The 13,350-nt window shown below is 44.5% G+C and overlaps 1 pseudogene; it reads right to left on the reverse strand.

Annotated features, from left to right (window-relative positions):
* Positions 1 to 415: 415 nt before the first annotated feature.
* Positions 416 to 2,095, reverse strand: LOC102441830 (annotated as a pseudogene).
* Positions 2,096 to 13,350: the final 11,255 nt, after the last annotated feature.

A 13,350-nucleotide genomic window follows, 5' to 3' on the forward strand; every position in this document is an offset into this window, starting at 1 on the left:
GTAAAGCAAGAGGAACAAGAGAAAGAGAACTTCTTTGTGTTGGGATTATGGGATTATGGATTCCCAAATTTTTGCATGCTTGCATTGCCTCCACCCCTCTGGCCAAGTACCTTTTTCCCAGGTTAGACTGACATACAAGCACCTTCCCTATGTCACCCCAACTTCACTGTACATGCGCCCTACTTCCCTTTGTTGGACCCCTTCCTGTAAGGCTGCAGGGTCCTGGTGAAGCTGCCCAGATAACTGTGCTTATAATGCCTGGCCTCCCCTTTTCTCCCTTCCTATTATTAATATTAACAAAGTAGCTTGTTATGAAAGTAAAACAAGGATTCCCTTGCAGTCCTTGATCTTTTGCAGAAGTGCAAAGATGCGTGAGTTATGTGACTTGCAATGATTTTCTAGAAGGAGGTGCCAGCTATGTGCTTTCTGATGCATCAGTAGTTGCTACATTTTCCTGCTAGTTTTCGGGTTTAATGGCAGAAAACAGGAGTACTTCCTTGATGCTATTGGAGTCTGTGAGAAACATGGTGATTAGGTCCATTAATGTTCATGCCCCAGGCATAGTCCAGGGCACTGCAGAAGTTTTCATCTATGAACATGGCCTCATTATTACCAGTGGCCTTGGCCTTGGCCTATTCTTCAGAAAGCTGCCACTGCCACATGGGGTGATGCAGCTTAGTGTAGGCATTGCATATGTCCTTCTTCCTGACAAACAGCTCATAGTACTTACTAGAGCCTCTTTAGAGCAGTGATATTTGGCCAAAGGGTTCATTATCTGTGAGATTGATGCCTGTCACTTCCAGAAGCTCCCCAACAAGCTTATTAAGGAACCTGGCTGTGGTCTGAGTGGAGAGCAGTCAAGAGCTTTTCCATGAAGTTAGTTTCTGGCAGCTTCTTCCCCAGGGCTTTCTGAAACTCCTGTCCATTTCTGATCCTATGGAGGATGGGATGAAGTCAATCTCGTAGGCTTGGTCTTCCGGGCCATCTGGATGGTAAGTGACCTTGTAACTGCCTGGAATGTGCTTTATCATCTCTGAGATCATCTTCATGATTTCCATGAGCTCCTCATAGACTGTGTAGACCATGTAGAGCTCACAGGGGGTGAACTCAGGATCATGAGTCAAATCAGTTCCTTCATGACGGAACTGGCACCCAATTTCACAAACCTGGCAAGTGCCACCAAGAACCAGCATCTTCTGGTGGAATTCTGGAACAAATCTCCTATATAAATTCAGGTCCAGCTCATTGTGATAGGTGATAAAAGATATGGCCACAGCTCCCTCTAGGATGATGCTCATCATGGGAGGTCCAATCTCTAGGAATCCTGACTCATCCAAGAAACTTATATATGTGATGATCTTAGAGCAGATGATTAATTTCTGCCTCACTAAGTCATTCAGGATCAAGTCCAAGTATCTCTGACAATATTGTGTTTCTTTGTCTTTGAGGCCAAAGTGAAGATGAGGTAAGGAGACAGCAGTGTGACCTTATAGGGAATGATGTTCAGGTCACCCTTCTTGGTTTTTCCAGGACTCCTGTGAACGCCAATTATGTCTCCTAATGCAGTTTGTTATTGATATGAATACATTTTTCTTCTGATTTGTAATTCCTGGAATTGTCTATGACTTGCAACTTGACTCCCTCTCCTCCAAGGTCATAGGAGATGAACTTTTCCCCCAAAAGCTCTTTAGTATGGATCCCACCTGCCACCAGGTGGTCCCCAGGCTGCAGATGGCTGTATTCTTGAATGAAGTGAATGAGTAACACACCTACATGGAGCTTGTGTGGTGTGGGCGTTCCCCATTGACCTTTAGTTGGTGGACTGCTTGGCTGCAGAAATCACTGGTTTTGGTTTGGGTCCAGGCTCTCCTCCTCGGCACACACATCATTGTTAGTGGTGTGGCTGGTAGCAGCAGCACTGGCCTGGCTTAGTTCTTTCTCACTGAGCTCCTTCTGCTTGGCCTTCTTCTCTGCTACTTTCTTCTCAGCTTCCAGATGTCAGAAGTGCCAGCTGTGTGCTTCTGTTTGGCTCAGTTTTGCTTAGTTTCAGCTTGCCAACGTTCACATTCACCTCTGCCCCCTGCACCACAGCCATCTCTCCAGAGGGCCCGACCTGAAAGGGCACCGAAGTTTTCTTACAGTTTTTGTTTTTCCTGGAGTCCTTTTTTTGTACCTCCCTTATTTGATAGAAGAGGGGGCATTTCAGCATTTTACTATATCCTCAATTATTATCAGTGTTAATCACACCTTTAATTCCATTGAGACTTCCCTCCTGGTCCTGTGTGGCCTCTTAATCCAGCCTAGACTGAAGTTTTCTAGATCTGCTGTAAATAACATCCTGAAAATCCCCATCGTTGTTTGACTTGGTTGAATTAACTGTTTCTTGACTCTTGTCTTCCTTTTTCTTTTTTTAAAATATATTTCATTGATTTTTTACAGAGAGGAAGGGAGAGAGATAGAGAGTTAGAAACATCGATGAGAGAGAAACATTGATCAGCTGCCTTCTGCACACCTACTGGGGATGTGCCCGCAACCAAGGTACATGCTCTTGACTGGAATCGAACCTGGGACCCTTCAGTCCACAGGCTGATACTCTATCCACCGAGCCAACCGGCTAGGGCAGCCGTGGGCAAACTACGGCCGGAGGGCCGGATCCGGCCCGTTTGAAATGAATCAAACTAAAAAAAAAAAAAGACCGTACCCTTTTATGTAATGATGTTTACTTTGAATTTATATTAGTTCACACAAACACTCCATCCATGCTTTTGTTCCTGCCCTCCGGTCCAGTTTAAGAACCCATTGTGGCCCTCCAGTCAAAAAGTTTGCCCACCCCTGGCCTAGGGCTTCTTTTTTATTCCAATTGTGCTTGAGCACCTCCTCCAGTGACTAAGGCAAGTTGCTTGTAAATGACATTTTGAAAAAATGCTTTCATGCTTTAATCTTCTCTCATTATTGACCAGGTGGAGAGTTTTAGAATGAAAATCACTGTCTTTAATGTCTTTAAACCACTCCACCTTTGTTGTCTAGCATCCAGCATAATTCTTTTTAAAAATATATATATATTTTTATTGATTTCAGAGAGGAAGAGAGAGGTAGAAACATCAATGATGAGATGGAATCATTGATTGGCTGCTTCCTGCACATTGGACCGAGCCCGCAACCCAGGCATGTACCCCTGACCAGAATCGTACCTGGGACCCTTCCGTTCACAGGCCAATGCTCTATTCACTGAGCCAAACCGGGTAGGGCCCAGCATAATTCTTTATAAGTCTGATGACATTCTGTGATTCTCCTTTCTTCACAGGTGAACTGTGGTATCTCTCTGAAAGCTTTGGGGATCTTTTTTTTTTTTTTAAGTGTTGGGTGATTTTATGCAGTTGTATCCAGGTATAGGTATTTTTAAAATTCATTGTGCTGAACACTGTACCTAGTTTTCAGTTCCAGGAATTTCTCTTCTCTTCGTGATATATTTTTTCTTATCTCTTTCATTTCCCCTGTGATTCCGATTAATAGGATAATGGCTTTCTTGGATTGCTCTTCTAATATCTCATTTTAAAAATTTTACGTATTTCTATCTCTTTGACTCATTCTACATTTTGAGAGATTTTTCTCAACTTTAATTTTCAATCCTTCAGTTGAATGTCTAGCTTCAGTAAACACTCTTTTTGTCTCTGAGAGCTCTTTGTTCTTCTCTGATTGCCTCATTTTATAGACCATCTGTGGCCACCATGGAAGTGCACCCCTCAGACCTCCCTTCAAGAACCTGCTGGGAGGAGTGCGGGTAACTGACAGACTCCAGGTGACCTCCTTTGAATCAGGGCAACATTCAGCCCCAGCCCTCACTCACTGGAGGCTCCCAGGCAGTGACTGAGCATGGTGGGCCGATAGAGCCTGGTCATCCTGCCAGTTGTGATGCCCCAGTGGGCTGGCTGAGACTTTCTCAGACTTTACTGCAGTCTGAAGTGCTTATTTCCACCTTCTTTCCTTTTTCCTCTCCTTTCGAAGCTGTCAGACCTGCATCACAAACTGAAGACTCTCTGCCTTTTCCTGTTCCCACTGCCTTTTATCTTTCATAGGCATTCCTTCCCCCCATCTCCTATACTTCTTACTTTATCTTGGCCTTTGCTTCCCGGCTAGAAATGACAGAGCATTTCATCTTTGCTTTATGAATTTACTCTTTTCTCATACCTCTCTAACATATTTTAATTATTTGCATAACGCCTAACATCTAACCGATGACATTTAGCTGTTGTAGTGACTAGTAGACTCAAGTCACATTGCAGTAAACTGAAATTAACTAGAAAAAAAGGATATCAACACATCAAGAAAAAAGCGTCAGGAAAGGGGTCTAGGCCATACCCCAGCCCGTGTCCAGAGAAGGCAGGATTTTTAATAATTGTAAGAGATGAAATAATATTGAACTAGCAATGAAAGCATGATTCTGTTCCATCTGTTACTGCATAAAATTTTCAGATGTTCTGGCTAGATGTACAACCACCTCATTTAAATAATCTGTGGCAGGCGTTATGCAATGCTGGCACTTTTAGTGATCCTAGTGCTTGCCCACGTCTTGTCTTGCCACTGGATTTTAGGGTCGCTGAGGGCAGGGACCATGTCTTCTCTTCAGTGCCTGGTAGGACTGACAATGATAATAGCTGCTGTTTCATGTCTGGTAACTATGTACCAGGTAAGGTGGTAAACACTTTATCTCCACTGTTTCCTTTAATCCAAGCAAACAATCCCATTTTACAAATGGAAACATGAGATCTCAGAGAGGTTATGTGAGTGGCCCAAGTTCCCACCCTTAGAAGGAGACTCACATCTGCCTGCATCTGCCTGCCCCAGGATCTGTGCTCTCAGTCACATCCACATCCAGCCTCTGCCTGTGCCTGACACACAGAGGACACCAATAGCTTGAGCAACATGTACCAATGGGTAAGAAAAACCTATGAGTGCCATGTCATATGTATTCTACAGACTTGTGATGGGGAAGGAGTGGATATGCAGGTCTAAGGAGGCTGCATTTATATTGAAACAATCTTTCTGGAAGGGAGCACAGTGTTTATCAATATCAAATCTTATTTCATTTGAAGTTTCCTGACCCTGTGGAGCTCTAATAATAAACTGCTTTATAATCTTTGAAAAACAAATGCTGATTAGGAAGCAAAAGCGAGTCTTTTGATTTCCCCCGTAGGGCCTCTGAGGGGAAGGGAGGCACTGCGTTAACAGCAAGCTTGCTCTCTTATAGAAAACCATCTATCAGAGCTTCTTCTTCTCAGGCCCCTGGAGAAGTGATTAAACCAACCACTGACCTCTCCTGCAGCAGCTCAGGAGTCCGTTTTCTTTCTATGAAAGAAAAGTTTTCAGGAAAAGAAAATGTCATTGATCTACAATCAGGAGAAATAAGTTTATACAAACAATATACACAGGAGATTTGGCGACATCTCCTGTGATCTCTTTCCCCCCACTATTCAGAAACATGAACTTTTATAACAACAAATGTCATCCTTTTTGTTCTTGGAATCCCTTTGCGCATCGCGCATAGGTCATCAGGAATTTCTTGTCATAACAGCTACCACTTGGCCTTCAGCAGTCTATTAGGAGGTTAGGATTTACCCAGGATTTGAATATGTTACTCCTCTTCCTCTTTTGGGGACAGTGTAATCATTTGGAGGCAAAATTCCATTAGTTTTTCCCCCTAATCGTTTCTCCCACCAGCCTGTAATGCCATAACACACATATTCATTCACCTCCCTAACTCATCCCTTTGGAAGTCACCAGAGATTAGCAGTTATAACTTCAGAATATACAGCAGTGATCCCAATCTTTAGAACTGAGCTGTGACATGGACCAGGAACTCATATGCAATGGATGTTTGCAAACTAAAGCTGGCTAGTGCTGGGTACCTTTCAGTTGATGGCCCATCTAAGGGTCTATGGACAACTTATAAACTAAGACTCTCTTGCCCGGCCACTGTGGCTCAGTGGTACAGACGGGTATGAGGAAAATTTTTTTTTTTTAGTTTTTATTGAATTTATTTGGGTGACTTCGGCTAACAAAATTAAATAGGTTTCAAGTGTACAATTCCATAATATGTCATCTGTATATTGTATTGTGTTTTCCATCCAAAGTCAAATCTCCTCTGTCACCATTTATCCCCCTTTTACCTTCTTCTACTTCCCCTCACTCCCCTTCCCTCTGGTATCTGGTATACTGTTGTCTGTGTCTATGAGTTTTTGGTTTTTTCCTTTCATCTCTTTTTCACCCAGCACCAACTCCCCTCTCCTCTGAGAGCGGGCAGTATGTACTCAGCATCTATGGATTTATTTTTATTTTGTTTATTAGTTTATTTTGTTCATTAGATTCCACATACAAGTGAAATCATATGGTACTTACCTTTCTTTGACTGTTTCTTTAACTTAAACATAATGTTCACCAGTTCTATCCATGCTGTTGCAAAAGATAAGATTTCCTTCTTTTTTACAACTGAGTAGTAGTCCATTGTGTAAACATATCATGGTTCCTTGTTGCTTCACATAAGTCCCACTCCTGGCTTTAGAATCCTAGCTGCAGCCCTGCCTCTGACCTTCAGGACTAATGTGTATATTTGTTTACCATTTGAACTTTGTATTTAAACTTGGGTGTGAATTCCACCTTAGCTTTGTCTCCAGGAAACCACCCCAGACAAAACACACTTGGCTGTCACCACCGGTACACCAACTCTGACTATTTATCCCCTAAGTAGGGGGAGGGATTGGCCAGTAGGAAGTTAAGATAATGCACATTTTATGCAGAAGATATATTTATTGGCATGGTAAAAGAGTTGGCATCTGGACATGATTTCCAATTAAAGAAGTATAGAATTTATAAAAGAGCCATTTGACTTTCTAATGTGACATGAAAAGTATGGTTTCTTGTAAAAGCATTTTACAAGAAAAACAGAATGGCACACCTCCAGGCTGATGTAAAGACAATTCCATCAACAACTGCTAGGGCTGCTCCATGCAGCATTCCAGGATTACTTGACTTGGAAAAAGAAATGATAAGAAATATTTATCTGAAAGAGGAAGGATGAGCAAGCCACACAGCAATGATGCTTGGGGTTTTAAGGAAAAGAGGGCAATATAGGTGCTTTTCCAGCCTAAGGGCTACATTGGACGTGACAACCAGAAGGAACTTGTCCTGATGGTCGGTCCTATCTAGACCTTGGAATTCTGTGCATTCTCTGCATTTCCAAGAGGTAGGGGACACGAATCATTACTGTGTTTTATATTAACTGTCCACAGGCAGGATTTGTGCACCAGCATGTGCTAAACATTTGAAATGATTTTCTTTACACTAACATAGGAGAGAGAAAAGAAAAGGTAAAACAAAAAGTTCATATTTCTGCTGGCTTGAAAACATCTATATTTCCAGCCACTAACATGGAAGTGTCTACCTTTGTATTCTTCAGTATCATTTTTATTCTTATATAACTTTCTAGAGAATGCTTCACTCTAAGCTGGTAATGTAATTTTCTTTTTCTGTAGGCATTTTCCCCCTTGGTATATATGTAAACCCAGGTATTATGAAGGCTAAAATGTATGTTTTTACTTCTCCTCCACTTCCTCCTTCTTCATGGTTTGTAGAAAAAAGTAGCAGAAAGTTGCTTAATACAGGGAATCATGATCAAAAGAATGCAAAGTCACATAAATTCAGTTTTGATACTCAGCTGGTAATAGTAGTAATGATTAATCAACAGTTCTAGAGTGCTCTGTAAATGGTCCTGTATGACACTTACATGTGCACTAGCTAGTTGATTTTGCTTTACAAGGGACTCCATAAAAAGGGAGTAACATAAAAAGCCACAAAAGAAGAAAAAATAAAATATTTATCAAGTATATACTACGTACGAACCTTGTGCTAGATGCATTATACACCTTAACTCTTTTATTCTCCTCAAGACTATAAAGAGGCACCGCTGACCTGATGATAATGATGATGATGATAGTGATGATGATGATGGTGGTGGTGGTGGTGGTGGTAACAATGGCTACAATTATCAATATAATTTATGTGTGCCAGGAATTTACTAACTTCACTCTACCTTCATTCATTCAAAAAACATTTATTGAGTGAGTGCCCACACTGTGTGCCAGGCACTGTTCTAGGCACTTGAGATACATCATTATACAAAACACACAAAAACTAGGGCTCTTGGAAAAGATTTGCTGGCGAGATTAGTATAGGAGACTCCCAGGCAATACACATATACATAGGGAACAATAGAGAATATATTAGAAGGAGATACACGCTTTGGAAAAATAATAGATCAGAGTATAATGAATCAGGATTGTGATTCAGATTGCAATTTAAATCAGGTGGTGGTAGGCCTTACTGAGAAGGTGGCACTTGAAGCAGTAGAAGAGGTTGGCCGCATGGGTATCTTGGAGAAGAGAGCTCAATGCAGAGGGAACAGCCAATGGAAAGGCCCTCAGGCAGGTGGAACATGAAGAGTTCAAGTAAAGGCCCACATGACTGGGCAGAGGAGAGCAGTATGTGGGGGCCAGATCCTATAGGGTCTTACAGGCCAATGGAAGTTTGACTTTTACTCTGAATTAAATGATAAATCATTGGAGAGATTTGAGCATATGCATGACATGGTCTAACATATACTTTTAAAGAATCACTCATGGTGGTTGTGTTGAAAATAATACTCCACCTTGCAATGGTTCTCTGAGTTTCCTAGACTTTGAATTTTACAAATGAGAACATAGGGCAGAAAAATCAAGTAATGGTTAAGTGAGTGGCAGAGCCAGGAATCAAACCCAAGCCAGGCATTGCCTGACTTCCAAGCCTGGACTCATTTATGACTGCCTTGAAAGAAGAGCATCTAGGTTCACATCAGTTCAAGTTCATGATGACTGACATACAGATTTCAAGGACAGAAGAAGCAGCATGTTCTTTTGGCTTGGTATTGGAAGGCAAAATAAACAGTCATGGATTAATTTAGCCAATGATTACTGAGTTCCTATGTTTGTAGTCACCATATGAAGGATTGAAATATACCCCCCCCCCTGTAGGTAGCTTACAGTCTAAAAGGGAAGAGATGGATATTAAATATGTGCAAGAAAGTATTCTAGGAATCATTGTAAAGGGGTCTATAAGCTGAAGTGGGGGCCAAGTGGGGCGGTCAGTTCTAAGGTGGAGGGGTAGGTTGTGGTGTGGCCCTTTGCAGTTGGCCAAATCCTTTCTCACATCTAATGTTTTATATTGTCTAGTTGTTCACTGGCACTGAGTTTCCTTCAAATGGCTTTTTTTTTTCCTCTTGAGGTACTTCCAGGAAAAAAGCAAAGATTTCCTCTTCTAAAGCTTCCACTCTGGGCCTTGCCACTGACTTTAGTTTTACAATTTCAGTCTGTTGAATTCTTCTGTCTGGGATGCATTGCAGAAACCCAGAAAACAGAAGGGAACAGAAGGCTGTCTGTGTTTTTGATGTCAGTGAACTCTGTTGTGAGTGTGTGTGTGTGTGTGTATGTGTGTGCACGCACGCGCATCTCAGATTCCTGCCAAGGCTGTGCTCCCCATCCAGGGGCCTCCCTCCACCCTCCAATATTTTGTTTAAGAAGCTTAATCAGTATTGTGTCACCGTGTTGGAGGTGGTGCCTCTGTTGGATGAAGCAGTCACGTTGCCTTTCCGCTTTTCTCCATGTGAACTCTGGACTCTCTGCTCCTTTTCCATCCTGCTGCCTTGGCTGTCCTGTCCCTTGGCCTGATCCTCCCGAGGCCCCCAGCCGTCAGCGGCGGGATTGTGAAATGGAAACAGGATGGCCAGTGGGCACCTGGCCTGCGCTGCGTTAGAATTTCCGATTCTGCAATGTGCTAAACTTAAAATATGTGACACTGAGAAATTCATGTACCTGCTCGTCTGTAACTCAGACATAGAGTGCCGGCTTCATAGGGTCATATTAAATAAGGTGACCCATGGGATGAGCTTGCCTCATAACGAGTGCTCGATGAATGTAGCTAGTCACAGGGTTATTGTAGGGACATGATCTTCTCACATGTGAATTTGCGACTGTCCTGAGCACAGGGTCATGGCCTGGGCCAACAAAAGCAGCCACGAGTCCCTTTGAGGAGGAAGGCCAGAGGGCCGGCCACTCATTTTGCTTGTCTCCCTGCTGGGAGGGTGGGGACAGAGGCTGGGGAATCACAAGCCCCCTGCTGAGATTTCACCCCAGTGGCTTCCAGGCAGTAGCTTCACCCCAGGAATTACGGAAATATTTGTGTTCCCAAAATCTTGCTTTGGGCACCATCCCAAGGGAGCTCAGTGTTTAGAGTGCTGTGCGCTCAGCAGTCCGGCATCAGACTTTATGAGGCAGGAGAAACGGCAGCAGACAGGAGCCTTCCTCGGAGTGTTTCTAGGGAGGTAATGAGGATGTCATTGTCAAATCACCAATAAATATTGAATGTGTCCTTCCTCCAGGGCAGTGTGGTGGGGCCTTGGAGTCAGCTTAGTGTCTGCTTGCTCCCCGCTCCCCTCTGTGCTCACAGTGAGACACTGGGAGAGGCATCAGCCCTAGATGTTGGAGACGGCTGCTTTCTGAAGGAGTTGAACACTGACTCATGGGCTTGAGGATGGAGCAGCATCCACACTCCTCAGCAGAACCCGTACACTACACATAGGAAGCACTTAGGTTGTGGTGTGGCCCTTTGCAGTTGGCCAAATCCTTTTCCTGGGACACATGCGGAGTGGTGGCACCCAGAGGTGGGATGGGGGCCGGCAGGGGGGCTTCCTTGGAGCGCACATCCACTCCACAGACATGCATGGACCGTCCCTTCATGCAGGCCCTGCAGGTCTGGAGCTCCTGGCCTGGAGCCCAGGGTGGGGAGGGCAGCATGAGACAGCTAAGAGAGTCTAGGACATGGGATGCACACAGTGAGGGAAAATAAAGTGTTCAGGGAGCATGGGGCCAGGCAGTTGATCCTGGCCGCATCTCAAAGGCCTAAAATCCCCATTTATAGGAATGTAGTCTGGTGAGATCTGGAAAACAAACAGATGCCCTGATGACTTACCAGTGGTTCTCAACCTTCTGGCCCTTTAAATACAGTTCCTCATGTTGTGACCCAACCATAAAATTATTATCGTTGCTACTTCATAACTGTAATGTTGCTACTGTTATGAATCGTAATGTAAATATCTGACATGCAGGATGGTCTTAGGCGACCCCTGTGAAAGGGTCGTTCAACCCCCAAAGGGGTCACGACCCACAGGTTGAGAACCGCTGACTTTAACATTGCTGAATTGCTAACTCCTACAAGGGCAAGGATTAAGCCTCTTTGACTGGCTTGGTCTGTCTGCCATGCAGTTGAAAGCACATGGGCATTGAATATGGCAGAACTATGGGATAGTCAAGGGAGAGGCCTTTGCCAGCAGTGTGGGCAGGTGGGGGAGGGGTGCCTTATGTGAGGACTGATTGGCTCAGTGCTGACCCTGGATAAAGTCACCTCTCTGCCTTCCAGAATAAGTGTCACCCATCTTCACAGGTGATTCAGGCTAAGTTAATTCAACCCCGGCCTTTAATCTGTCTGTCCAGAACGTTGGCATTTGGCCACCTACCCTCCCTGACAGAGCATCCAGGAGGCGGGCCGTCTTAGAAAGGTGCTTTGTGTTTGCAGAAAGGAAGATGTTTTGCACATCTGAGGTTTTATCATTTGCAGGTTGTGACTCAATAAGGACATCATTCCCCTTGGGGAAGCAAAGCAGGCCCGGGACACACGAGCTGGGCGACCGTGTTCAAGCATGTCAGAACAGGCCAGAGGGTCACCGTCAGAAGTAACCCTGGAGCAGGCCTGGCGCTGGAATGCACACCTCGAATCGGGACGCTGGAGCAATCTTCTCTTCAGACGCAGATAAAATCAGACCCTCTGGGGTCATGCGTCCCATTCCGGGAGCTTCACTGAGAAGGGCTTTGGACAGGCTTCAGAGGAGAGCTGTCAGGATGATTGAAAGTCTGGAAGATAATACCTCCGAGAGCAGGTTAAAGGACACAGGTCTGGCACCAACTAGCTGTGCGTTTTAGACGAGTCACTTCTACTCTTAGGAGCCCTGTTCCCTCTCCTGTGAAATGAGGACAGTGGCCTGGCCGACACTCGGGTCCTCCCAGGCCTCCCAGCATTTCTGTAATCCAGCAGGAGAGGAACTTTGTCACTGGTTTTAATTACATGCCTATCTGTTACTCATCTGTCTTCCTTACAGGAGACAGAATAAGGGAATAAAGGCTGGCGATGAAGGCATTTTGCTGAAGCAAAAGCAATGCCGTACAGGGCTTTCCCCTAACAGACAGCAGAGTTCAGAACAATAAATGGAACTTACCTGGAAAGTTTTTGTTGAAAACACTCAGTTCTCATGTCTTCAGAAGTCATAGCAGACTCTTCCACCTGGAGCCCTTGCCCTTGCCCCACCCATGCAGACAGGAGAGCCTCTTGATTCCTCCATGTGGTCAGGTGAGATGGGAGTGATATGTTTCATCTCCCAAAGTGATGCCGGGAATTTGCACCCATGTGCACTGACTACAGGTCACTGCAGGGCATGAACTCCATGTATAAAGGAGGGGGGTGCACCTCCAGAAAAGCTTAGCCCTTGCTTTCACAGTGCTTCCAGAGTCAGGGGCTGCCTGCCAGCTGCTGTTGATATGTCTCCATGAAGTCTCAAAAAGTGACTTGTCCCTGGAGGTAGCACCCTCAGAGTTCTACCCCCAACCTCTTCATCCTCTACCTCCTTTGTGGAGGAGCCAAACCTTTGGAGCAAGAGTAGGTGAAAGTGGAGCATCTGGGACAGAGTTTGAAAAACAGAACTCTAGAGCCTATAGCTCCCATTCTTCCCTGCCTGGGGTGGGAGTGAGTCAGCATGGGGTTGTGTTGCATGGAGTGTGGGAGCAAGGATCACGGCCATGCTGGCAGGGGCTAACACCCAAGGCCCCCGTGTCCACCTTCTAGTAGTGCTCTTCTTGGTCAGGCCTGCTTCTCAACTTGGGCTGCACTTTGCAATCAGCTGGGCAGTGTTTTTGAAAATACTGATGCCCAGGTTTCATCTGAGATGAATGAAATCAGGATCTCTGGGGTTTCAGGAGGAATTTCCTTATGCTATAAACTGTACTTTGAACCACTATATGATTCCAGTGGCAAAGGAACCTAAAACACACAATACATCAGAAGAATCACAAAGGAATAGAAACCCAACTTACATCCCCATGTCCCTGGCATACATAACCCTCCTTAAAAACCCTCTTCTTTGGAGCTGCTCTGCTTGTTCGTGCCTGTGCTATGCATGCGATGGACATATCACCTTTGATGATCTGATGTACCTGA

This window comes from Myotis lucifugus, unplaced genomic scaffold, assembly GCF_000147115.1.
Source record: "Myotis lucifugus unplaced genomic scaffold, Myoluc2.0 scaffold_65, whole genome shotgun sequence".
Lineage (NCBI taxonomy): Eukaryota > Metazoa > Chordata > Mammalia > Chiroptera > Vespertilionidae > Myotis > Myotis lucifugus.